Source organism: Lepus europaeus, chromosome 11 (assembly GCF_033115175.1).
Source record: "Lepus europaeus isolate LE1 chromosome 11, mLepTim1.pri, whole genome shotgun sequence".
NCBI classification, from domain to species: Eukaryota; Metazoa; Chordata; class Mammalia; order Lagomorpha; family Leporidae; genus Lepus; species Lepus europaeus.
Window position 1 is genome coordinate 23,330,124 of NC_084837.1, and position 25,291 is coordinate 23,355,414.

Consider the following 25,291-nt stretch of genomic DNA (forward strand, 5'->3'; position numbering starts at 1 on the left):
ACAGTGTTGCCTCAGACCGGAGTTTGCTCCTGAGTGATGCAACTTAGATTCAAAAGAAAAACAACACAATCTCTTCTGAAAATTTCTAAAATTTGTATGATCTCCAGCTTCCAATTCATATTTGGGAACAGATTCTCTTTGGGGAATTACATAATCATAACTTGTTTCTAACAGGGAAGGAAGAAATAACTACATTTTTTCCTTTTTATTCAGAAATTTTTCAAACATCTAGAAAAGTTGAAAGAACAATGAGCACCCTTAAACATACAATCTACATTTAACTATTATCAACATTCTCCTTTATTGTTCTTATTTTTCGTTCTTTTTTCATTTCTGTACCATTAAAAGTAAATGGCTAATAAAACATATAAGAATAATAAAGAAAACAATAGAAAAATTTTAAAAGATAAAAGTAAATGGTTGACGTCAGGACACAGTCCCTAAAGACTTCCTTGAACAGCACTCAAGGACAAAGATAGTCTCCCTTATTACCCCAAGGCCATTGTCACCTGTAATAAAAAAGTTTTTAAATGCTCTAATTACTAGTATGCAGCTCCAATCCAAATTCTGTAATTCTCTCAGGGACGTCCTTCATAGCTGTGATGAAAAACAGCAACAACTCGGGACCTAATCAAAATGCACACATCACAGAGGGTTGTGTTGTCTCTGAAGCTCTCGTTGGTTGGGCATTTAGTATTTGTCCCAAGTTACACAGGCCATGCTTATTTTCACAAGAATGTATTTTTTAAAGATCTATTTATTTGAAAGTCAGAGTTACACAGAGAGAGGAGAGGCAGAGAGAGAGAGAGAGAGGTCTTCCATCTGCTGGTTCACTCTCCAGATGGCTGCAACGGCCGGAACTGTGCCGATCCGAAGCCAGGAGATTCCTCCCGGTCTCCCACATGGGTGCAGGGGCCCAAGGACTTGGGCCATCCTCTGCTGCTTTCCTGGACCATAGCAGAGAGCTGGACAGGAAGTGGAGCAGCCGGGTCTTGAACTGGCGCCCATATGGGATGCTAGCACTTCAGGCCAGGGCGTTAACCCACTGCACCACAGCACTGGCCCCCCAAGAATTTTTTTTTTTTTTTTTTTTTTTTTTTTTTTTTTTTTTTACAGGCAGAGTGGACAGTGAGAGAGAGACAGAGAGAAAGGTCTTCCTTTGCCGTTGGTTCACCCTCCAATGGCCGCTGCGGTTGGAGCGCTGCAACCTGCGCACCGCGCTGATCCGATGGCAAAAGCCAGGTGCTTCTCCTGGTCTCCCATGGGGTGCAGGGCCCAAGCACTTGGGCCACCCTCCACTGCACTCCCTGGCCACAGCAGAGAGCTGGCCTGGAAGAGGGGCAACCGGGACAGAATCCGGTGCCCCAACCGGGACTAGAATCTGGTGTGCCGGCGCGGCAAGGCGGAGGATTAGCCTAGTGAGCCACGGCGCCGGCCCCCAAGAATGTATTTTTAAAAATACTCGTTTTCATTTCATTAGAGAGGCAGAGAGAAAGATAAAGAGAGATTCTTCTATCCACAGGTTTTATTCCCCAAATGCCTACAAGAGCTAGGACTGGGCAGGCTGAAACCAGAAGCTTGGGACTCAATCCCATCTCCCACGTGGGTGGCAGGGACTGAACGACTTGCGACTTGTGTACACAATGAATGCACGCCCCCTCCCAGGGTGTGCATTAGCAGGAAGTTGAATCAGAAGTGGAGGAGCCTGCTCTCCGGCCAAACACTCCAATATGGGATATGGCTGTTCCAAGTGGAGACTTAACCTACCTTTACCCCCTGCTGTGCCAAGCGCTCTCCTCCACAGGGAGATCTGAGATAAGTTTTGGTTGCTGGGTGGAGTGGTGACAAAGGACTTCCCTCTGAACACCCTGGTGTTCGCAGTCACAGAACAGGGCACGGAGCTGTGCTCTGCCATCTAGCGGGAACACCACAGCACAAACGCGATGCTGAAGAACCAGCTCGTGGTAGTCTACACCGCGGGAGCCACTCGTGCACACTGCCCGGCTTTTCTGGGCACTGCAGTGACAGTCTGCGGAGTCCAGCAGGAGTCATCCCTGCGACACCTGCTAGGGAGAGCAGTGATGAGGTGTACCTGCTTCTCACGGTCAGAGGACCGTCTCCGGAAGGAAAGACGTCTGAGGATAAGGATTTTTACCAGGACTGTTGCGATTTCTGATGTGTAAGTGAAGAGTTTCAAGTGATCCAGTTTCCATTTTAAATTTTAACTACAGCAATCTTTTTTAAAGAAGACTGATTTATTTATTTGAAAGGCAGAGCTGGAGAGAGAGAGAGAGAGGGAGAGAGAGAGAGAGAGAGAGGGAGAGAGAGGTCTTCCATCCGCTGGTTTACTCCCCAGATGGCCACAACGGCCGGAGCTGCAACCATCCAAAGCCAGGAGCCAGGAGCTACTTCCGGGTCTCCCACGTGGGTGCAGGGGCCCAAGGACTTGAGCCATCTTCTACTGCTTTTCCAGGCCACATCAGAGAGCTGGATGGGAAGTGGAACAGCTGGTACTTGAACCAACACCCATATGGGATGCAGCACTGCAGGCGGCAGCCCCACCCACTACACCACAGCGCCAGCCCCAACTACAGCAATCTTTTTAAAGGTTTATTTATTTTTTTTATTTGAAAGGCAGACTGACAGAGAGAGACATCTTCCATGTGCTGGTTTACTCCTCAAATAGCTGTAACAGTCAGGGCTGGGCCAAGTTGAAGTCAGGAGCCAGGACCTCTGTTCTCCCACACTGGGGACAGGGATCAAGTGCTTGTGCTGTCGTCAGCTGCCTCCCAGGGTGTGCATTAGCAAGGAGCTAGATTGGAAGCAGAGGCAGGACTGAATTCCAGGTGCTTTGAAATGGGATGCGAGCATTCCAAGTTGCAGCTTAACCTTCTGCACTGTAAGACCCATTCCAAGAAAAACAGGGAAGAGTTCCCAGCCAGGGGCCAGCATTGTGGCTTCGTGGGAAAAAGCTGCCACCTGCAACACTGGCAATCCATATGGGTGCTGGTTTGAGACCTGGATGCTCCATTTCCCAACAAGCTCTCTGCTATGGCATGGGAAAGCAGCAGAAGATGGTCCAAGTCCTTGGGCCCCTGCACCCACGTGGAAGACCCAGAAGCAGCTCCTGGCTCCTGGCTTTGGCCTGGCTCAGCCCCTGCCATTGCAGCCATTTGGGGAGTGAACCAGTGGATGGAAGATCTCCCTCTGTCTCTCCCTTTCTCTCTATGTAACTCTGCCTTTCAAAAAAATAAAATAATGTTAAATAAATAAAGAGTTCTCATCCGCTGGTTCATCTCCCAAATGTCTAGAATGGCCAGAGCCAGAGCCAGGAGCCAAGGACACAATCCAGGTCTTCCACAAGAGTGGCTGAAACCCACTTATTGAGCCATCATCACTGCCTCCCAGTGAACACATTAGCAGGAAGCTGGAGCCAGGAGCCAGAGGAGGAGCTGAGCCCAAGATCTGCGACGTGGGGCACGGGTGTCTTAACTGCTGGCCTGAACGCCTGACAGATGCAATGATCTTCTAGAGAAAAGAACTGTGCTGCCTTCCGGTTCACAGCTGAATCTCTAAATAAGCAATTGTCCAAGTCAACTCGCAGCTCCTGTAGTGAGCAAGGAGTCACTCACCTTGCTCAGACTTACAACTGCTTGCATGACACCTTTCAAATTCTTAAAAATTACACATTTTAGTCATATTTTAGATTTTAGCAAAGTGTTTTTTAAATTATTTATTTATTTATTTGAAAGGCAGTTACAGAGGGGTGGGGAGACAGAAAGAGAAAGAGATCTTCCAATCTGCTGGTTCGCTTCCCAAATGGCTGCTGGGCCAGGCTGAAACCAGGAACCAGGAGCTTCTTCTGGGTCTCCCACGAGGGTGGCAGGGGCCCAAGCACTTGGGTCATCTTTCTCTGCTTTCTCAGGCGCATTAGTAGGGAGCTTGATCAGAAGTGGAGCAGCTGGGATTCAAATCGGTGCCCAAATGGAATGCCAGCATCACAGGCAGCAGCTTTTCTCACTACACCATGACGCCAGCACCATTTCTGATTCTTTATAAGGAAAAATAACGTGAGCCTGAATTTGAAGAAATTCCTGCCAGTGCCTTCCCCAAGCCAGCACACAACTATCTACAAGAGCAATTTTCAGTCACTTTGTGTTACCAATTTTCATGAAGTTGCTAGTATCGATAAAGATGGAAAGTTTTAGTTATTTTTTTAACCCTCTCACATCATACACTGAATTCTAGAGGTCTGGGTTTTAGCAATCCTTCCAGATGAATCTGATGCTTGTTTGAGAACTGGGCAGTCTTCGCCACAGCATTTAAGACATCTGCAGCCCATATTGGAGCGCCTGGGTCTGAGTCCTGGCTCTGCTCCTGACTCCAGCTTCTTGCTATTGCACGCACAGGGAGGCAGCAGGTGATGGCCCCAGTAGTTGAGTTCTTGCCACTTGTGTGGGAGATTCAGATTGAGTTTCTGGGTCCTGGCTTTGCTGTGGTCTTGCCCTAGCTGTAGTGAGCATTTGGGGGAGTGCACCTGCTCTCTGTCTCTCTGCCTTCCTCTCTCTGCCTTTCAAATAAAGTAAATCAATAAATAGTTTTTAAAATGAATCATTAAAAAGTTGAAGACCTACTGAACTAGGACGTGTTAGTATATCTATTAGTGGACATGAATATGATGGAGGCAGGACATCTCTAAGGAAATTTTGCAGGAAGATGGGCAAAGAAGATAAAACAACTTCAAATCAATAGAACTCCTGGGGCACACAAAAATAGGCCACTTGAGCCTCAGATGTGACATGTACAGGCTGCTTTCACAGGTACATTTCACCCTTTGTGCTATGACCACGGCAAAGAAGCACAAAGGACAGAACAAAAGAAAAAGGAACACCTATCTTCTTTCCTTTAAAAAATGTTTAATAATTTATATAGCAAGTGGCTATTTGATGTTCACTCTTGTCTTTGCATCTCTCCTTTCTCTGAGCTATAATTATGGATTGGGTATGAAGACGGAGGAAGAATCACCCAGGGAGCTTTTTCCATCTTCTCCCCAAGGATGTGTTGCTATGGGAATGTGGGTTCACGGGGACATATGAGGAAGCTTCAAAAAGTTCAGGAGAAATGGAATTAAAAGATAAGTTGATCTTGAAATCTATATAGTTCTTTTCGTAATGCTCATTTTCCAGAACCTTGGAAGCTGAGAAAGCTTCCTCTGATTCCGTCTATGTCTGTCCTCATCTCTCCACACTTCCCACCAATTATCTTTGCCTCCTGCCAATGCAGGAGGGATGAACAGGATCACCAGCTTAACCTTCTGCCCCTTGGGACTTACTCACACGCACCAACCATGGCTGAGCACCATGCTGGAAGGTGCAGGCTCTTCCCATGGGATGTTACATAGTCATTTCCCACACACAAGAAGCAACCGATGAGAAGCATTAGACTAAGTGCAACTGAGTGCTGTACCGTGTGATAGAGACTCTGGGGCTTGGAATCTGGAGAAGAACAAGGTTTGGTTTTTCCATCTGTTTTCATAACACTGTCTTCGCATTTTGGGGCCAGAAGGCCCAACCTGCTGATAGGACAAATAGGCACTCACATTACACTCATGCAAATGATCAACTGGGAGGGAAGAGGATCAGCAGGTGTTTCCCAAGACAGCCCTGAGATTAGAGGTGAGCCAGGGCCACAGTAAGCCTAAACTGATGAGGGACTGCTGTTGGCCTCGTGGTTAGCTCATGTTTCTCCATCCCCTTCCTGTTGCCTGATTCTCACTGTGTTCTTCTTTATTCTTTCAACCATGAATAAGTAGGGCAGTGGAAAGGGCAAATAAATTTTAATGCAATTTGTACTCTTTAGAAATAAAAGTTTTAGTAATAAGAAAATATCAAAATGTTGGCCAAGCTGTATACAAGCATATGGTAATGAATTCTCCAAATATTGTTCACTAAAAAAAAAAATGGTTCACTAAAAGATATATTGTTCACTAAAAAAAAAAAGCATGGTAAGAATAATGTGTTTGTATATTTCTGTTGAAAGGGGAAAGTAATATTTATATTTAGCATAAACATTTTTGGAAAGATAAACAAGAACCTGGTAATTAGTTCACCCTGAAAAAAGCAATTGGGTGCCTAGTGGGCGGGGTAAACAGAGTATTCACTGGACACTCTTTTATGGTTTGAATTTTGAACCATGTGTTTGTATGGCCTATTTAAGCAAATAAAAAATTTTAATTATTGTCTAAAAGAGATTTAGGAACCTCAATCCTTTTTCCTAAGAGGCATGAAGGCATGATAGAAAAAGCATTGTCCTTGGAGTAAAAAAAAAAAAAAAAAAAAAAAAGGGTGAAACCTGATCTGCTATTTACTAGGTCTGTGACCTTGGCCAAGTTTTTTTTTGAAGTGAGCTGCATCTCAGTTTTGGCATAAATAAAATTGGTAGAACAAAAGCTACTTTGTGAGGCTTACACATTATATAAAACTGCCTTGTGCTTACTAAATGGTAGCTATTATTCTGTGGATTTCAGTTCTCCTTGCTATCCATTACCACCAATTATGAGTTGGAGTTTGATTAAAGGGAATCTGAGTTATGAATGAGGTCGGAGAGTCCTACATTACAGACATCAACCGCCCATGAGGGAAATCTAATCATTAAGAAATGTGTTTAGGTGCTGTTTTGAGTCTTCAGGTGCAAACATCATGGTTTTTGTTTTCTGTTGCTTTTTTTAAAGGTTACTTAAGTACTATCCTGAGAGATGGAGCACTCATTGGCATCTGTTCAGGGCCAATTCCACAATGCAGTTTCATATTGTTTCTCTCTTCTGCTTTTCCTTACTCCTGTTTCTTGGAACTGCCCTTCTTAATGCATAATGCCTCAGGCTATGCTTTCTGGGGCAACTCAAGCTAGAAAACTGGGACTCACCTGAGTCTGGGACTGTGGAGCTGTACTATCGGTGCCTTCGCCACACACCTCTGGGCCTTAATTGGCTACCAACGTCAGCATCTCTTGCTCTGCCGGTGGGCTTGCTCCGCCACCCTCAACCAACGTTTGTACTGTCCTTTCGTTTTCTCGATGGCGTACAGTGGTCTCCCCTTATCTACAGTTTTAAGAGAAAAACTCTTATTATTATTATTTACTTGAGGGAGACAGATATATATAGATGAGACAGAGAGAGAAAGAGAGAGAAAGAGAGGAAGAGAGGGAGGGAAGGAGGGAGGGAGAAAAGGAGGGAGGGAGAAAGGGAAGATGGATGGATCTATCTGCTGGTCTACCCCTCAAATGCCCACAATGGCTCCCAGCTAGAGCTGAAGCCCAGAAACCAGAACTCAATCCAAGTCTCTCAGGTGAGTGGCAAGAACCCAGCTACTTGAGCTATCACCACTGCCTTCTAGATTTGCATTAGCAAGAAACTGAAATGAAGAACTGGAACCAGGAACTGAACCCAAGTAATGTGACACGAGATTTGGGCATCCTAATCTGTGGCTTAATCTAGGCCAAATACCTGCCTTCATAGTTTGCTTTCTGTGGTTTCAGTTACCCATGGTCACCCATGGTCAGAAAATACTAAATGGAAACTTCTGGAGATAAACAATTTGCAAGTTTTAAACTGGGCACCATCTGGCTCCATATGTCACACGAGTCAGCTGCTGGCAATTTGAGTATGCCAAAGAGAAGCAGGGTGTGCTTCCTGTGTTTTCTCACAGCATCCCAAGAAAAAGAAGGGTGAGTAAAGTACAGTAAGGTGTTTTGAGAGAGATCTCACATTCACATAGCTTTTTTTACAGGATAGCTATTATTACTGTTGTTCTCTTTTCTAAAATTTTTATTTATTTGAAAGTCAGGGTTAGATAGAGAAGGGGGGAGAGAGAGGGAGAGAGCAGGAGAGAGAGAAAATCTTCCATCCATTGGTTCACTCCCCCAAATGGCTGCAATAGCCAGGCCCGGGGCCAATCTGAGGCCAGGAGCTTTTTCCTGGTCCCCCAGATGAGTGCAGGGATCCAAGGACTTGGCCCATCCTCTGCTGCTTTCCCAGGTGCTGGATAGGAAGTAGAGCAGCCGGGACTCAAACCACTGTTCATATGGGATGCTGGTAATGCAGGCGGTGGCTTAACCTGCTATGCCACAGTGCCAGCCCTAACTTATAAACTGTAAATGTGCCTAATTTATAAATTAAACTTTATCATTGATATGTAGGTATAGGATATGTGTTCATTAATTTGCTAGAGTAGCTCACAGAACTCGGAGAAACACTTGACTTATATTTATCAATTTATTATAAAGGATGTTACAAAGGCAAGAGATAAACAGCCAATGAGGAGGAACCAAGGGTAAAGTCTGTAAGGCTTCCAAGTGCAAGAGTTTCTGTCCCTGAGGAGTTGGGAAGGTGCATCCTCCTAGCACGTGGATGCAGTCACCAACCCATGAGCTCATCAAATCTCATTGTTCAAGAATTTTATTCTTTTTTTAATTTGAGATGCAGAGAGACAAACACACACACACACACACACACACACAAATGGCCCAACAGCCAGGTCTAGGCCAGGCTGAAGCCAGGAGCCAGGAGCGCTATCCAGGTCTACTACTGGGATCCTATGGGCCCAAACACTAGGGTCACCATCTGCTGCCCTCCCAGGAGCGTTAGCAGGGAGCTGGATTGGAAGCAGAGTATCCAGGATTTGAACTGACACTCCTATATAGGATGCAGATTAACCCACAGTACCACCCTGTGCCCTAGATGAATTTTTTTTATTTGAAAGGCAGAGACGGAGACCAGAAAGAGATCTTACATCTGTTGGTTCATGCCTCAAATGTCCAAAACATCAGGGCTGGGCCAGGTTGAAGCCAGGCACCCAGAACTCAACTACATGAGCAGAGATCCAACTACTTGAGCCATCATCTGCTGCCTTTCAGGTAGCGCATCAGCAGGAAGCTGGATCGGAAGCAGAGGAGCCAGGACTCAAACGAGGCACTGTGATATGGGGCGTGGGTGCCCCAAACTGCATTTTCATCGCTCTATCAAATGCCTAACCATCATTTTTAATATGCAATGGTTTTATCATCTTAAATATTTCAAATTTTCCTTATATTCTAATTGATTCATGAATATGTTTCTTAATCTCCAAATATGAACTTTTCATAATTATCTTTTCTGTAAGTATTTATTATTTAATCCCACTGTGGTCAAACAATGCAATAGGTATGGTACTACTTTTAAATTTGTTTAGGGGCTGGTGGCGTAGCTGGTAAAGCTGCCACCTGCAGTGCCAGAATTCCATATTGGCACCAGTTCGAGACCTAGCTGCTCCACTTCTGATCCAGCTCTCTGTTATCGCCTGAGAAAGCAGTGGAAGATGGCCCAAGTCCTTGGGCCCCTGCACCCATGTGGGAGACCTGGAAGAAGCTCCTGGGTCCTGGCTTTGGATCAATCCAGCTCCAGCCTTTGCAGCCATTTGAGGAGTGACCCAGAGGATGAATGGATCTCTCTCTCTCTCTTTCTCTCTGCCTCTGCCTCTCTGTAACTCTTTAAAAAAAATAAATTAAAAAAAATTTCATTTAGATTTACTTTATGGCCCAACATTGGCTAATAAACATTTTAACGAACATAATGTTTAAAAGAATGTATACTGGGCTGGTATCGTGGCATAGTGGGTAAAGCTGCTACCTGCGATGCCAGCATCACAGATGAGTGCCAGCTTGTATCCCAGCTGCTCCACTTCTGATCCAGCTCCCTGTTAATGGTCTGGGAAAACCAGTGGAGGATGGCCCAAGTGTTCAGGCCCCTGTTACCCACATGGGAGACCTGGAAGAAGCTCCTGGCTTCTAGCCACTGCAGCCATCTGGGAAGCGAATCAGTGGATGGAGGCTCGCTCTCTCTCCTCTCTCTCCTTCTCCTATGTTTCTCCCTTTCTCTCTGTAACTCTTTCAAATAAATAATAAATTCTCTGCAGTTTTTAGGTGGTGCACTCTATTGAATCAAGAATACTGTTTTGTTCAAATTTTCTATATCTTTGATTTTAATTATTTTTTAAAAATATTTATTTGAGAGACAGACAGGCAGACAGAGAACTCCTATCCTTTAGTTTATTCCCCAAATTTCCACAACAGCTGGGATTAGCTGGGTTGAAACTGACAGCTGGGTGGAAACTTTTTTTTTTCTTTAAAGATTTATTTATTCATTGGAAATGAAGAGTTACAGAGAGAGAGAGAGAGAGAGGTCTTCCATCTGCTGGTTTACCCACCAATTAGCTACAACGGCCAGAGCTGGGCCAATCTGAAGCCAGGAGCCGGGAGCTCCTTCCAGGTCTCCCACGCGGGTTCAGGGACCCAAAGACTTGGTCCATCTTCTACTGCTTTCCCAGGCCAAGCAGAGAGCTGGATTGAGAATGGAGCAGCAGAGACTTGAATCGGCACCCGTATGGGATGCCAGCACTGCAGGTGATGGCTTCACCTGCTACACCACCGTGCCAGTTCCTGGGTGGAAGCTTCAACCAGGTTTCCTGGTGGGTGACAGGGGCTCAGCTGCTTCAGCCATTGCAGCTGCTTCCAGGGTGCACAGGCGCAGAAGCTGGGATTGGGAGCAGAGCCGGGACTTAAACTCAGGCACTCTGACACGGGATGCAGGCACCTTACCTGCTCAGCCTGATTTTATCTTTTCACCTGCTCTTCAGATCCCTGGGAAATGGATGTTAAAATCTCTCTTTATATCTGTGGGATTTGTTTCTAATTTCTTGTTCCCGGTAATTTGATCCTTTTATTGTATCCAGTGACCCTATTTTGGTAATGCTTTTTGCCTTAAAATCTCATTTCTTGGATTGAGAGAGGAGCGGCAAGATGGTGGAATAAGAAGGGAGCACATTGATAGTTCAGCAAGACACACAGGTTAATAAAAGTGGAGATACTGCAGGGTCAAGGAAGAGTAGGGGAAGAAACAGCAGAGGAAACTCTTCCGGAACTAGTGATTCACAGTGGACCTGTGTGGAGAGCGTGGGAGCCCAAGTTCGGGACACCAGCGGCAGACTCAACACACCAGCGCTGGAACGCAAGGTGAGCCGAACCTCAATAGCCCGAGACACCAGCGGGCAAGCGGAAAGAGGAGGCTAGAGGGAACGAGGCTTGAAACTTCGTGGGGAAAAGTTCACCAGGCTAACTAGAAGAGAGAGAGGAAAAAAAAAAAAAGTGACCTATACGAAAACGAGTTTCTCTCTCTCCGCTCACCCCTCAAAGGCGAGCAAGACAGAGCAAGCGCCATTTTGGACATACGTCATAAGCAGGGCGACCTCAGGTCTGTACCAGCCCTGAGCCTAGCAGAAAAACCTGACTCTGGGGGGAGGGGTGAAATAACAGGAGATTAGGATCTAACTTGGCAATCCAGTAGGAGACTGCAGGAGAATTGGAGCCCACACTGAGGGCAGCACAGATTCCCTGTGTGGTACTTGGGAAAGAGCTTCCGATCTCTGGCTCCTGTGGGTATATCATTTGCCTAACTACCTCCAATTACGTTCAGCTGTGCGGAATTACTTCCCTTTTGAATCAAAAAAAAAAAAAAAAAAAGAGAGATTTACCACACCTAACCTGGGAGTGTCATCTTTGACACACCCTCAACCCTGAGGAACCAAACACAGCTCTCAGTCCACACTCATCTCAAGCCTCTAAGGCTCCACTGAAAGCAGACAGTCCACTTAATATAGAGCCATAGTGTAACAAGAAAAAACACCACAGTGAAGAAACCAAATATCTCCAACATGCCAAACAACAAACGCAAAAACCGAGGTAACAAGAACAAGGAAGACACTATGACGCCCCCAAATGAAAAAGACACCCCAATTCAAGATTATGAAGATGATGAGATCGAAGAAATGCAAGAAGTGGATCTCAAAAAATTGATAAGAACATTAAGAAGTTCTCAAAAACAAATTCTTGAACTACAGAAATCCTTAATGGACAAGATAGAAAATCTCTCTCGTGAAAATGAAATATTAAGGAGGAATCAAAATGAAATGAAACAACTAGTAGAACATGAAACTCTGATAGTGACAAAAAACCACAATGAAATGAAGAACTCAATAGATCAAATGACAAACACATTAGAGAGCCTTAAAAACAGAATGGTTGAAGCAGAAGAGAGAATATCAGACTTAGAAGACAGAGAACAGGAAAGGAAACAGGCAAAACAAAGAAAAGAAGAAGAAATTAGAAATCTAAAAAATATTGTCGGGAACCTACAGGATACTATTAAAAAACCTAATATTCAGGTTCTAGGAGTTCCTGAAGGCATGGAGAGGAAGAAAGGATTAGAAGGCATTTTCAGTGAGATACTAGCAGAAAATTTCCCAGGTTTGGAGAAGGACAGAGGCATCTTAGTACAGGAAGCTTATAGAACCCCTAATAAACATGACCAAAAGAGATCCTCACCACGACACATTGTAATCAAACTCACCACAGTGAAACATAAAGAAAAGATTCTAAAAGGTGCAAGAGAGAAACGTCAGATTACTCTCAGAGGATCTCCAATTAGACTCACAGCAGACTTCTCATCAGAAACCCTACAAGCTAGAAGGGAATGGCGAGATATAGCCCAGGTACTAAGAGAGACAAACTGCCAGCCCAGAATATTATATCCTGCAAAGCTCTCATTTGTGAATGAAGGTGAAATTAAGACTTTTCATAGCAAACAGAAACTGAAAGAATTTGTTGCCACTCATCCTGCCCTGCAAAAGATGCTTAAAGATGTGTTACACACAGAAACACAGAAACATGGTCACCAATATGAAAGAAGGTAAAGGAAGGAAACCTCACAGCAAAAGATCACAGGAAGCTCAATTTCTCTTTGACATAGAATTAAACTCTGATGCTCTGTTAAAGCAATGTGTTAAAGTAATCTAAAAACAAAAAGCAATTCAAATCAATTGGAAATCTACAAAAAGAGTTAAAGATTTTAAAAGCTATTATTAAAATTGCCATATTGGTCTATTATGTTATATGTGTGTACATATTGTATGTCCACATAGGAAATTTTATTAAGAGTTTTATTTTAAATGGCTTATAGATAAGATTGTCCATAAATTTAAGCTGCTAAAATCAATCAAAGATACATTTTAATTTGTGTGACCTGAATCTGTGTATCATGTTTTAAACTTGTTGGTTGTGCTTAAGTTTAATGGTTAAACAAACTACACCATGTTAGATATTTAAGAGGTGTTTTCAAATACATGATTCTTAAAATTTATAGAAGGCATTGGACCTTCTGGTAAATGTTTTCTTAAGTTGTTATCTAATGGTTGAAACGGTTTGCTAAGTATTCATGTAATATTGCTATTGTCAGCAAGCGATCTAGGACTTGCTCCCTCATTTCTCTATTCTAAGCCCAACTTCTTCTTTCATTTCTCTATTCTCTTCAAGATAGGAAACTAATTCTATTATGAAGGAATCTGTAGGATGCACAATTTAATCTTTAGACCTTATAAAAGAGATGGCTAACATTTTTCTGTAATAGCAAAGCCAAAATAAGAACTTAAATAATAATCTCATAGCTAGATTCACTTCGCCATCAGCGAAGTATACAGTAAGTAGAAAAAACCTCCCTTTCAGACCAAAGGGCAAGAACGTTTTAAAGTGAGAATATAATTTTCCTTATGGGCATTGTCTACCTTAGAAAAACTACTACAGAACATGCCTGTGACTATAGACTTGTAGTTCAGGCCACCGAAGATTAGAGATGGGACATGGGCACTCCCTTGACTTGCATCCTCTGGTCTGCTTTAACACAAACCAGGAGGAAAAGAAAGCTAGGCATCAGAAGCAATGGGTGGCAGGCCTATTAATGGCTGATCTGTACAGTGATCTGCCCTCAAGGAGACCCAACAGGCCAGTCCACTGCAGTGGCTTTCAGTATGGTAAGCCTGGGCTTCAGCAGAAGTCAGCTTGTGAAGAGCCCTGGCAGCTCTGCCAAGAGTTGGATCACTGGAAATGGACCTGCCCTGGAGTCGAAGGATGCCCAGGTCAGAGCCACAGATCTTATTGGCTCTAAGCTGAAAAGCCCTTCACTCAGCCCAACTTCCAAAGTGACCACTGCAGCTGAGGGGATGGTCAAGTAGGGTCAGCAACATTGCAGGCAGAACTGTAAATTTCTTGTTAGAGATGCCCCCTGCCTTTACTTGGCCAGCTCTCCTCCCAGGCCAGCCAAGTAATGAAAGTCAACAGAGTGCCTTCCCCCAGGAGGTTCACACCTTCCTTAGGATATACCCCATGTGAAGAGATAGATAGGTCTGGGCCTCTTAACTTACAAGGCCTAAAGCCCAACAGATTATTATTAAGCCCCTTCTATCAGGTTCTATTTGCCTCTCAATCAGAAAACTTAATTGTAGCTTAGACAGCACCTTTCTTAGCTCCTCTAATAATGACTCTGTCCTTTGTTCTAGACCCTGTCTAGCACACTTGGGCCTCATTCCTTTGTAATCATAACCTCTACTCTACCACCAATGGCTCTACTCCCAACCTGTGTGTACTGATGGTCCTCTTCCCCACTTAATGCTGTATAATTGTTCAAACCTGGTAAATGCCACTCTTAGGATCATTGGTTACTATCCTCACTCTGTCTTTTATGACCTTGTCTAAATATGATCAGAGTCGGCAAACTTGGAAGGCTTCCATAGCCTTGGCAACTCATGACGACAGCCTAGGGTGGTTACTGGCACCATAAACTAGAGTGTCAATTTGTTGGGTCAACAACAGGAGCCACTGTGCACTTGCTCCTCATGTGGGATCTCTGTCCTTAATGTGCTGTACATTGTGATTTAATGCTATAACTAATACTCAAACAGTATGTTTCACTTTGTGTTTCTATGTGGGTGCAAACTGTTGAAATCTTTATACTAAATTGATCTTCTGTATATAAAGAGAATTGAAAATGAATCTTGATGTGAATGGAAGGGGAGAGGGAGCGGGAGAGGGAAGGGTTGTGGGTGGGAGGGAAGTTATGGGAGGGGGAAGCCATTGTAATCCATAAGCTGTACACTGGAAATTTATATTCATTAAATAAAAGTTAAAAAAAATAGAAAAAAAAATCTCATTTCTGATTTTAATAGATCTTATATTTTATTTAGTATTTACCTGCTATCACACACTTAAAATTTTTAATTTAATTGGAGAGAGAGGGAGAGAGGGCACTCCTCTATCTGCTGGCTTACTCCCCTTCTATACAGAAGTTGGGACTCAGGCCAGGAACTGAATCACTTACGCCATCACCTGCTGTCTCCCAGAGGGCACCTTATCAGGAAGCTGGAATAGCCAGCAGAGCTGGGACTTGAGCTCAGGTACTCCCGTATGGGACAAAGGCATCCTAGCCAGAGTCATCTCCAGGCCAAATGCCAGCCCCGCCTTTCACACTTTCATTTTCATTTTTTCTATATTCTTGTTATAATGATATCTTTGACGAAGACTAAAGAATATTTACAGAATTAAGTTCAACCTTGTTTCATTACCATGAAACAGGTGGCCTCCAGAAATAACCCCAATATTAGCTGGTGATAGAACACTCTTCTTCCTTCTAAATGGCTTTCTCATTTTTTAAAAAGATTTATTTATTTTTATTTGAAAGAGCTACACAGAGAGAGGAGAGGCAGAGAAAGAGAGGTCTTCTATCTGATGGTTCACTCCCCAAATGTCTGCAACGGCTGGAGCTGTGCCAATCTGAAGCCAGGAGCTAGGAGCTTCTTCTGAGTCTCCCACGTGGGTGCAGGGGCCCAAGGACTTGGGCCATCTTCTACTGCTTTCCCAGGCCATAGCAGAGAGCTGGACCGGAAGTGGAGCAGTCGGGTCTCGAACCGGCGCCCATATGGGATGCCGCGCTTCAGGCCAGGGCACTTCAGGCCAGGGCGTTAACCCACTGTGCCACAGCGCCAGCCCCGGCTTTCTCATTTATATTTAGTTTTGGGAAGATGAGCAGCTGGAGGAAAGATAGTGACTGAGTATGGTAGAAAACAATGAAAAAAACTGAAAAATTTAAAAAGCAAAAGAAATGAGCAAAGTTCAAGCTGTGGGAGTGATCTTCCAGATGCAATCAGATCTTAAGTGAGAGGCCTAAGGATAACAGAAAGCAAGGAGTTACGGTTTGGGAATCCACAGGCAAGAGCAGGCTTTCCACGGTGCCAGCACCACACCCAAAGCCCGGTCTGGAGGATCTGCACTGCCCAAGACTAGGATAAAGGACAGGGAATAAAGGTCATCCACAATCTGAAACGCGACGTTTTCAGGATCAGGTTGTTAAGTCTGGTGTATTTGTGAGAAAGGACATTTGCACGTCTACATGTGACTTTGTGCTCTGACTGGCTTCTGTGGATGCCATGTTCTAAGCAAGCACGAGTCACAGTTTCCTTCCCAAACCAAGCATTCCTTAGGAGCATAAGTCAGAAGTCTGGAAAGCCAGCTCTGAGTCATCCATCCTCCCCTCACCACCAAATCCCATTGTTTCCTTTTCTTATTTTCCTCTTCTCTGGCAATCCCTGAATCCATTTCCTCCAGTTGCCTCCTAACTGGATTTGCCACATGTACATAACGTGTGTGCCAGCATCTCTTCTGTTTGGCACACACAGTCGTCCCTAGGAACTCCACCCTCAGATACCCAAATCCACGGATGTTCAATTCCCTTACGTAAAACATCATAATGTTTGTGCACAACCTATGCCCATTCCCCTGTACGCTCCAAATCATCTCTGGGTTGATCTGAATGCCTAATGCCATGTAAATGCAATGTAAATAGTTGCTATCCTGTATTGGTTAGGGAATAATGACACAGGGAAAAAATCTTCAGGAGAGCTGCATTTTTTTCCCATTTTCCATGTGGATAAGGAACCTATGGATATACAGGCCAGCTGTAGTAGCTAGAAGGTTCTTTTAACTGCCTGGACATATACATCAAAAGCAAACACACGCGACTTTCATGGCTTCGCACTCCCCTAGGAATAAAGGTGGAACTCTGTCTCTGTACAACACAGCCGGGCTGCGTTCCCGTCTGTACTTCACAGTCTATTTAGTGCTGTTCCCACTCCCTACACCAAGTTCCTTTCCTAGTCAGCTGAAGGGGGCTTGTCCAACTCCTCCTCATTTCTCTCGTTTTACCTTTGGTATCACTAAAACCCTCTGACCCAGATATCAAAGTATATCACACCCACTGATAGCTCCCACAGCCTCTGATACCATTTCTCCATACACTCTGTGCATTTGTAAACATGTCTATAATGTTGGTCTCCCTGCCTTATCTAAGTTCTCCGGGGGCTGGAGCTGTCTGCCCTGTTCCTCTTTGTATTGCTAATCCCTAGCATGGTGCTTGGCACATGGTACTCACCTCACTGAAACAAAGACTGAATGTGTCTGGCTTTGTCTCTGTGCCTTTCAAAAAAAAAAAAAAAAGTGAGTGAATGAATGATGAGTGACTGGGGAACATGGGATATACCAGAGTGCAGAGCAAAACTCCAGTCCCCAGGTAGAAACCTGAGAAAATTTCTCTTGGGAGGAGGACTTGAAATTAACATGGGAACACTCTGTTTAAGGACCCCATGGGCGGTTTTTAAATTGTTCTTTATTTTCCCTTTCGGAATTTTGGTACACTGTACTCAAAACATATCAGTAAGATAGAGGAGGAAGAGACTTTGTGTCCATTTTTCAGAAGGGAAAACTGTGGTTGTGCTCTGCAGGTAGGTATCACACATCTGTTTCCTGGGTCTGACCCTGAGGGCCGACCACTCGTTATTCCAAAGCTGGCTCTAGGACTGGATAAAGCCTATGCGAGGACAGTCTGACACCAAAAAGCTAATCATTCCAAATCCTAAAAACGTTTCCAACTGGATGTGAGCAGGATGTGGTAAATTCTTCCTTCCTAAGGTAGCAATGTTGTCTTCAGACCACAGATTTTGCCTCATACAAAGTGCATTATAATTAGGGTGAACTAATTTGTGAAAATAAAACACAGAGCTTTCCTGTACCCAATATCCAAGTTACCCAAGCCATGCAAGTGCAAATCTCTCTGTATCTGTAAGTTCCTCCTCTCTGGCCATAGCCCATCCAGCATAGCTTCCTGGCAATGGCGTGCATTTTCCTCCAAATATCATGTTTTAGTTGTGACCAACACTGACAAATGTGTCTGTGACAAGCATTCTTGCTCACCGCTTGGCCAGCCTGTCACCACTTCCCTTCAGTACTGGGTGGTTCTGAGTGAGTGATCTTCCAAGACACTCCCAGTGGTATCTGGGAGTGACCTCACCATTAGCCAAACAGGATTTGGAGAGTCCAGCAAACTCACTGGGGTGAAGTAGGCTGAAGTCAGTTTTTGCTTCCATTGCAATCATCTAATTGTTAGGTCTCTTGCCCAACTGAAGCAAAGAAAACAAAAAAGATGAAACTTACTCAAAATGTTTATACACTGTAGTTTATTCCTAAGGCAACAGAAAGCAAATAACCAAAAAACACAGTTTTTCAAGTGGGACAATCACAAGTACATGACTAAGGTTTCTATTCAAATTGTGCATTTGTCCAATTACTTGAAAAAGTAGCCAAGATATTGTGAAAAAACTTTTAATGTTCAACATTTTTAAACGGCTTGTGGATACAATATTTTACAGTTTAACTTTTTTTCCCTTATACATTTTTTCAAGATTTATTTATTTATTTGAAAGGCAGAGTTAAAGAGAGAGAAAGAGAGAGAGAGAGAGAGAAAGAAAGAAAAATATCTTCCACCCTCTGGTTCACTCCCCAAATGGCCACAATGGTCAGAACCGGGCCACACTGAGGCCAGGAGTCTAAAACTCCACCCCAGTCTCCCATATGGTATAGGGACCCAAGCAAATAGACCATCTTCTGCTGCTTTCCCAGGCACATTAGCAGGGAGCTAGATCAGAAGTGGAGAAGCCAAGACTTGAACAGGCACTCATATGGGATGCCAGTGTTTTAAGCATTTCCAAATACATACAACAATAAAATGCATCTTCATGCACTTCTAAGACATACTGATATACTTTCTTGGACTATTAAGAGATAGTCACAAAGATCACCTTCTCATATTTTTCAAAATTTTAAAAAATATTTATTTATTTGAAAGGCAGAGTTAGAGAGAGAGAGAGAGAAAGAGAGACAAGAAGAGGTCAATCTTTTATCTGCTGGTTAATTCCCCAAAAGGCTGCAATGGCTGGAACTGTGCCAGGCTGAAGCCAGGGGCCAGGAGCTTCTTCTGGGTCTCCCACATAGGTGCAGGGGCCCACACACTTGGGCCATCTTCCACTGCTTTCCCAGGCACATTAGCAGGGAGCTGGATCAGAAGTGGAGCAGGGGCAGGCACTGTGGTGTAGCAGGTTAAGCCGCCCACTATTACAGCCATTTGGGGAGTAAACCAGCACATGGAAGATATCTCTGTCAGTCTGCCTTTCAAATAAATAAAAATAAAATAAACCTTTAAAAAGATTGCTGTAGTTGGGGCTGGCACTGTGGCGTAGCGGGTGGGGCTGCTGCCTGCAGTGCCGCATCCCATATGGGCACTAGTTCAAGTCCTGGCTACTCCACTCTCAATCCAGCTCTCTGCTACGACCTGGGAAAGCAGTAGATGACCCAAGGACCCCTGCACCTGAGTGGGAGACCTAGAGGAAGTTCCTGGCTCCTGGCTTCAGATTGGCCCAGCTCTGCTGTTGCAGCCATTTGAGGAGTAAACCAGCAGATGGAAGACCTACCCCCCAGCCCCTGCCTGCCTCTGTGTAACTCTAGCTTTCAAATAAATAAATCTTAAAAAAAAATTCACTTTAACAACAACAACAAAAAAAGTAGAGCAGCTAGGACATTAGGACATGAACCTGCGTCCATATGGGATGTCCATGTCACAGGTGGTGGCTCTACTGGCTTGGCTGCAATGCCAGCCCCATTTTTCAGAATTTAACTCAAGGCCAATACTGTGCCGTAGCTGGTAAAACCACCGCCTGCAGTGCCGGAATTCCATATGGGCACCAGTTCTAGTCCCAGCTGCTCCACTTCTGACCCAGCTCTCTGCTATGGCCTGGGAAAGCAGTAGAAGATGGTCTATTTGCTTGGGTCCCTGCACCCACGTGGGAGACCTGGAAGAAGCTCCTGGCTCCTGGCTTCAGATCGGTGCAGCTCCAGCCGTTGCAGCCATCTGGAGAGTGAACCAGTGGATGGAAGACCTCTCTCTCTCTGTCTCTACCTCTCTCTGTTGTAATTCTTTCAAATAAATAAATAAATCTTAAAAAAAAAAAGTCCATAGGAACACCTATTATGAAAATCCATGCATGAATTTACAAATTGTGTATCAAAATAAACTTTTTTTGATACTATAGTTTTTTTGTTTGTTTGTTTTTGACAGGCAGAGTGGACAGTGAGAGAGAGAGAGACAGAGAGAAAGGTCTTCCTTTTTTGCTGTTGGTTCACCCTCCAGTGGCTGCTGCGGCCGGCGCACCGCGCTGATCCGATGGCAGGAGCCAGGTGCTTCTCCTGGTCTCCCATGAGGTGCAGGGCCCAAGCACTTGGGCCATCCTCCACTGCACTCCCTGGCCACAGCAGAGAGCTGGCCTGGAAGAGGGGCAACTGGGACAGAATCTGGCGCCCGGACCGGGACTAGAACCCGGTGTGCCGGCGCTGCAAGGCGGAGGATTAGCCTGTTGAGCCACGGCGCCAGCCCTTGATACTATAGTTTTTAAAATATTTTTTCTTGGAGTAGGGGTTTATGGCCCACATTGGACTACTTGGGTTCTGTCCCTGGCTCCAGCTCCTGATCCAACTTCCTGCTAACACAGACCCTGGGAGGCAGCAAGCGATGGCTCTAGCAGTTGGGTTTCTGCCACCCACATGCGGGAAATAGATTGAGTTCCTGGTTCCTAGGCTTTTGCCTTGGCCTAGCCTTGGACTTTACAGGCATTTAGGAAATGAGCTGGTGGACAGGAGCTTTTCCTCTCTGCCTCTCAAAAAACAAAATTGTAAAAAGGAAATGGGGTTGTCCAGTCTACTAAGACGCTGGCTAAGATGCTCACATCTCATACTGGAACAGCTGGGTTCAATACCCGCCTCTGGCTCCTGCCTCCAGCTTCCACCAATGAGGATCTGGGGAGACAGCAGTGATACCACACGTCATTGAGTTCCCGCTACTCATCTGGGAGACCTGGATTGCAGTTCCAAGTCCTGGTTGCAGCCCAGCCTAGTCCCAGTCATTTCAGGCATGTGTGGAGTAAACCAGAGAATGGGGACTCAACTCTCTGATTTTTCTCTCCACCTCTCAAATAAATTTTAAAATAAATATTTTAAAAATGTATTTCTGATCTGCTCATAATCTGATAAAATACATAAAAGCAAGGATTATCCCAGTACCTTGGACAATGCCTGACACAGAGAAAGGCTGAATAGTCAATTGATATGAGTCAACTGGCATGAGGAGGTGGCCAGGAAACACGAAGTTAGAAAAACAGAATTACAGCACAGTGCAGAGAGTACCATACCATGCCAGGGGAAAGTGGACTGGGAGAGAGGGGACTGCACTCACTTAATAGTGTGCCCTCCATATTTCTGTTTACTTAGAGTTGGGCAGGGCCGTGGCTACAAATTAGGACCAATAAACTGTGAAGTGAGTATGTCAGTTACGAGATGAAGCAATAAGAAGTCCATGTGTGATTTCCTAGCCTTTTCTCATTGCTGTGGTTACTAAAGATGTCATCTATTTGAGAGTTTAACCATAACAGGGTGCACCCTCCATTATCCTGGGCCCCAGGGTGAGGCCGTGAAAAAGCTGCCCGGCCCATCTGCTAGCAAGGGATAAACTTCCATTTTATTAAGCCAGGAAAATTTGGGGAGTTGTCTGTTATCAAACATAATCGAGCTTATGCTGACTACACACATCTACACAAATGATCATTTTTAAGTATGTGCCCGAGAATATACAGCCCATGTTACCTGTTTAATTAAACCCTCACACAGCCCTGCAAACCGGCACTATCACACTGAGAAGAGGAAGCGGAGGCACTGTGAGGACAAATTATTTGTCGAAGACTGCCAGCTACAGGGGAAGGCTGGGAAGCAAAGCCAGGCCATCCAAAACAACAGCTACCAAGCAGCTCACCGTGCTTAGTCAGGAGCGCAGGGTTACGGGGACAGATCACTCTTTGTTGTGTATTTCGGAAAGGCTTCAAGGTTTTTAAACAATCATGTATCACCTTTGCCGTAAGTAATAAACAAGTAAATAGATAATTATCTTTCAGACACTTAAAAGCTATGAATTCAGAGACAGAAGATGAGTAATCACTGGAACTTGTTGCAATCAAGGATTTCACTATTTAAAAAAATTTTTATTTGTTTTAAAGGCAAATACACAGAGAGAGAGAGAGAGAGAGAGAGAGACAGAATCTACTGATTCACAGCCCAGATACCCCCAACAGCTGGGTTAGGCTAAGAAAGCAACCAGGAACACAATCCAGGTCTGCCATGTGGTTGGCAGGAACTAAGTACCTAAACCACTACCTGTGACCTCCCCGGGTAAACATTAGCAGGAAGCTGGAATTGGAAGTGGAGGTGGGACTCGAAGTCAGGCACTCCAGTGTGGGATGCAGGCAATCCCAAGGGCAGCTTAACCATTGAGCCCAATGCCTGCCCCACGAATTTTTAAAAATGACTTTCTACTCTATATAGGCATAATTGGTTTTCTAGATAAATGCTAGCAAGTAAGTGAGCTCTACTATATTTCGCAATAAAATTGGAATCGTTTCCTAGAGGGAAAATATTCCTTTTTTTTTTTTTTTTTTGACAAGGAAGTAGTTACATGGTCATGTCTACAGCAGAATAAATATTGTTGTTCTGGGAATGTTTTCCTTTTTAAAGATTTATTTATTTGAAAGGCAGAGTGACAGACAGAGAGGGAGAGATACAGAAAGGGGGATATCTTCCATCCCCCAAAATGTTCAATCCCCCAAATGCTAGTAACGGCCATGACTAGGGCAGGCCTAGGGCAGCAGCCAAGAACTTCATCCTGGTGGCAGGGCCCAAGTACCTGTGCCACCATCCACTGCCTCTCAGGTGCATTAGCAGGAAGCTGAATCGGAAATGTGGGATCACTGATTATGAGATACCAGAGCCCCAGGTGGTGGCTTAACCTGTTGCGTCACAACTCCTGCCCCATGGGTATGTTTTTAGATTTTCAATACTTAATATATCTCTTTAAAAGAAAACATTAAGAAGACAATTACTTATAGGTAAAAATAGCTTAACCAGATGTGCACTGTACATGTTCTATAAATCTAATCACATTAATAAAAATATTATGGCGTAATTCAGTATTTGAGTATTTTTCTGCTGCATGGGATTTGACTCCTTGGTCCGCAATTCAATATTTTACAACTCTTGACAAAAGGAAACCAACTTGCTAAAATATTGGTTCCCCCAGATCCTAGGCAGCTAGGTAGCACACCCGTCACCTGACTCAAAGCACCACTTCAGCCATAAGAAAAGGAAAATTATCTGAGTTTCATTTGCCTTAGAAAACAGTAATTCCTACCGATATCCCAGCAGTTGTATGGGATCAAAATGAAATAATTTATGATCGTATTTAGAGAATTAACACTTCAACCTAAGGTATGTACCATATTGCATCAAATCTTAGACTCAGCTGTTGTCCAGCACACCATTAGTTTCTATGTCACTGAATGAGAAACAGTATGCCCAACTTAAAAACCAGATTATATATTTAATACTAAATTATATATTTAATACTTATATTACAGCAGAAGAGTTCTCTTAGGGGCAGCGCAATGGTGTAGTGGGTAAAGCTGCTGCCTGCAGCGCCAACATCCCGTATGGGAACTGGTACCAGTCCTGGCTGCTCCGCTTCTGATCCAGCTCCCTGCTAATGTGCCTGGGAAAGCAGAAGATGACCCAAGTCCTTGGCCCCTGAACCCACGTGGGAGATGGGAGGAAGCTCCAGGCTCCTGTCTTCGGATCGGCCCAGCTCTGGCCACTGTGACCATTTGGGAAGTGAACCAGTGGATGGAAGACCTCTCTCTCTCTGCCTCTGTGTAACCCTGCCTTTCAAAAAAAAAAAAAAAAAAAAAGAGCTCTTTTATACTTAGACTGTTGTATCTTAATTCTGTGTAAACCTAAGAGGAAAGGATGGATGAAATCAACTGGTTGAAGTACTAACTTCTCTAATGTTCCTGAACCATTTCTCAACTCAACCACTGGTATTTATGATTTTCCATAAAAACAGCATGATCTGTGCCACGAAGAATACTGGTGTGGCAGCATTTCCTACAAGAATCCCTAAGCAGGGGCGGGCACGGCACCGCTAATGAAGCTGTTGCTTGGGACACTGCATTCCACAACCCAGCCTCCAGGTTTCCTATGCAGCTCCCTGCTAACGTGCCTGGGAGGGCAGCAGCAGGCCCAGGGACTTGGGTTTCTGCCAAAGAGACCCGGATTGAGTTCCTGGCTCCTGGCATCGGCCTAGAACTTGCTGGCAGTTTGGGGGCACGAACCAACGGAGGTAGGTCTGTCTCTGTCTTTCAAATAAATAAATAAAAATTACGAATGCACTACTTGGCGATGTCAATACATGTAACATCACGGTACCAGGCTGCTGGCCATTTGATTTTGTAAATTACTCACCAACCTCTGTTTCCTATCTCTACAATGGGCACAAATGCCACTTGGGTAGCGGGGCTCGGAGGAAAGTCACTGGTCTTCTCCTGAGCACCATCTCTCAACCTCAGTACTGACCTCTAGGCCAGGCCAGGCCAGGGACGGACGCTGTCCGGGCGCGGCCCTGGGCGCTTAGCAGCCCTCAGGCCTCGCCCCTCTGCAGCCCCCTGGGGCGCCCCTCCCAGACTCAGCTCCAAAACGCCCAGGACACTGACCAACGCCTCCCGGGAAGGAACTGAGAACCAGCGCCCGGACCCCAGGTCCGTCCAAACGGGACCCGAGGAGCGGCCCCAACTCTGAGTCCCCAGCCGGGACTCAGACACCCGGCGATGAGCGCTCCGGCCGGCAGGAGGCCACGTCCTACACAAGGGACAGCACCGTGAGGGAAGGGGCCCGCACCGCCCACCGCTTACGCGCTGCACCGCCGGCTCTCAGCGGCCTGGTCACCGCGGCTGTCGGGAGCGAGCAAGAGACGCCCAGCGAGCGGAGGCTTCTGGGACCCGCGGCACCGCCCGGGGCGCGGACGCCAGGCCAAGCCCCGCCCCCTGCCGCCCAAGCCCCGCCCCGCGCGCGCTTCACCCCGGCGGGCGGCGCCTCGGCCTCCGCCTGCGCCCGCCTGCGCGCG

The 25,291-nt window shown here is 45.1% G+C and overlaps 1 long non-coding RNA gene across 4 annotated transcripts; it reads right to left on the reverse strand.

The window, feature by feature from the left end:
* Positions 1–3,717: 3,717 nt before the first annotated feature.
* On the reverse strand, positions 3,718–25,164 carry LOC133769838 (uncharacterized). Of its 4 annotated transcripts, XR_009867286.1 has the most exons (7): positions 25,080–25,150; positions 21,021–21,090; positions 18,160–18,365; positions 17,342–17,385; positions 6,922–7,096; positions 5,467–5,575; positions 3,718–4,051 (listed from the first exon to the last, which is right to left on the reverse strand). It is a non-coding gene; the product is annotated as an uncharacterized LOC133769838 (long non-coding RNA). The 4 variants fall into 4 exon arrangements; XR_009867284.1 differs by lacking the exon at positions 21,021–21,090 and having other exon boundaries at positions 5,467–5,572; positions 25,080–25,164; XR_009867283.1 differs by lacking the exon at positions 21,021–21,090 and having other exon boundaries at positions 25,080–25,164.
* Positions 25,165–25,291: the final 127 nt, after the last annotated feature.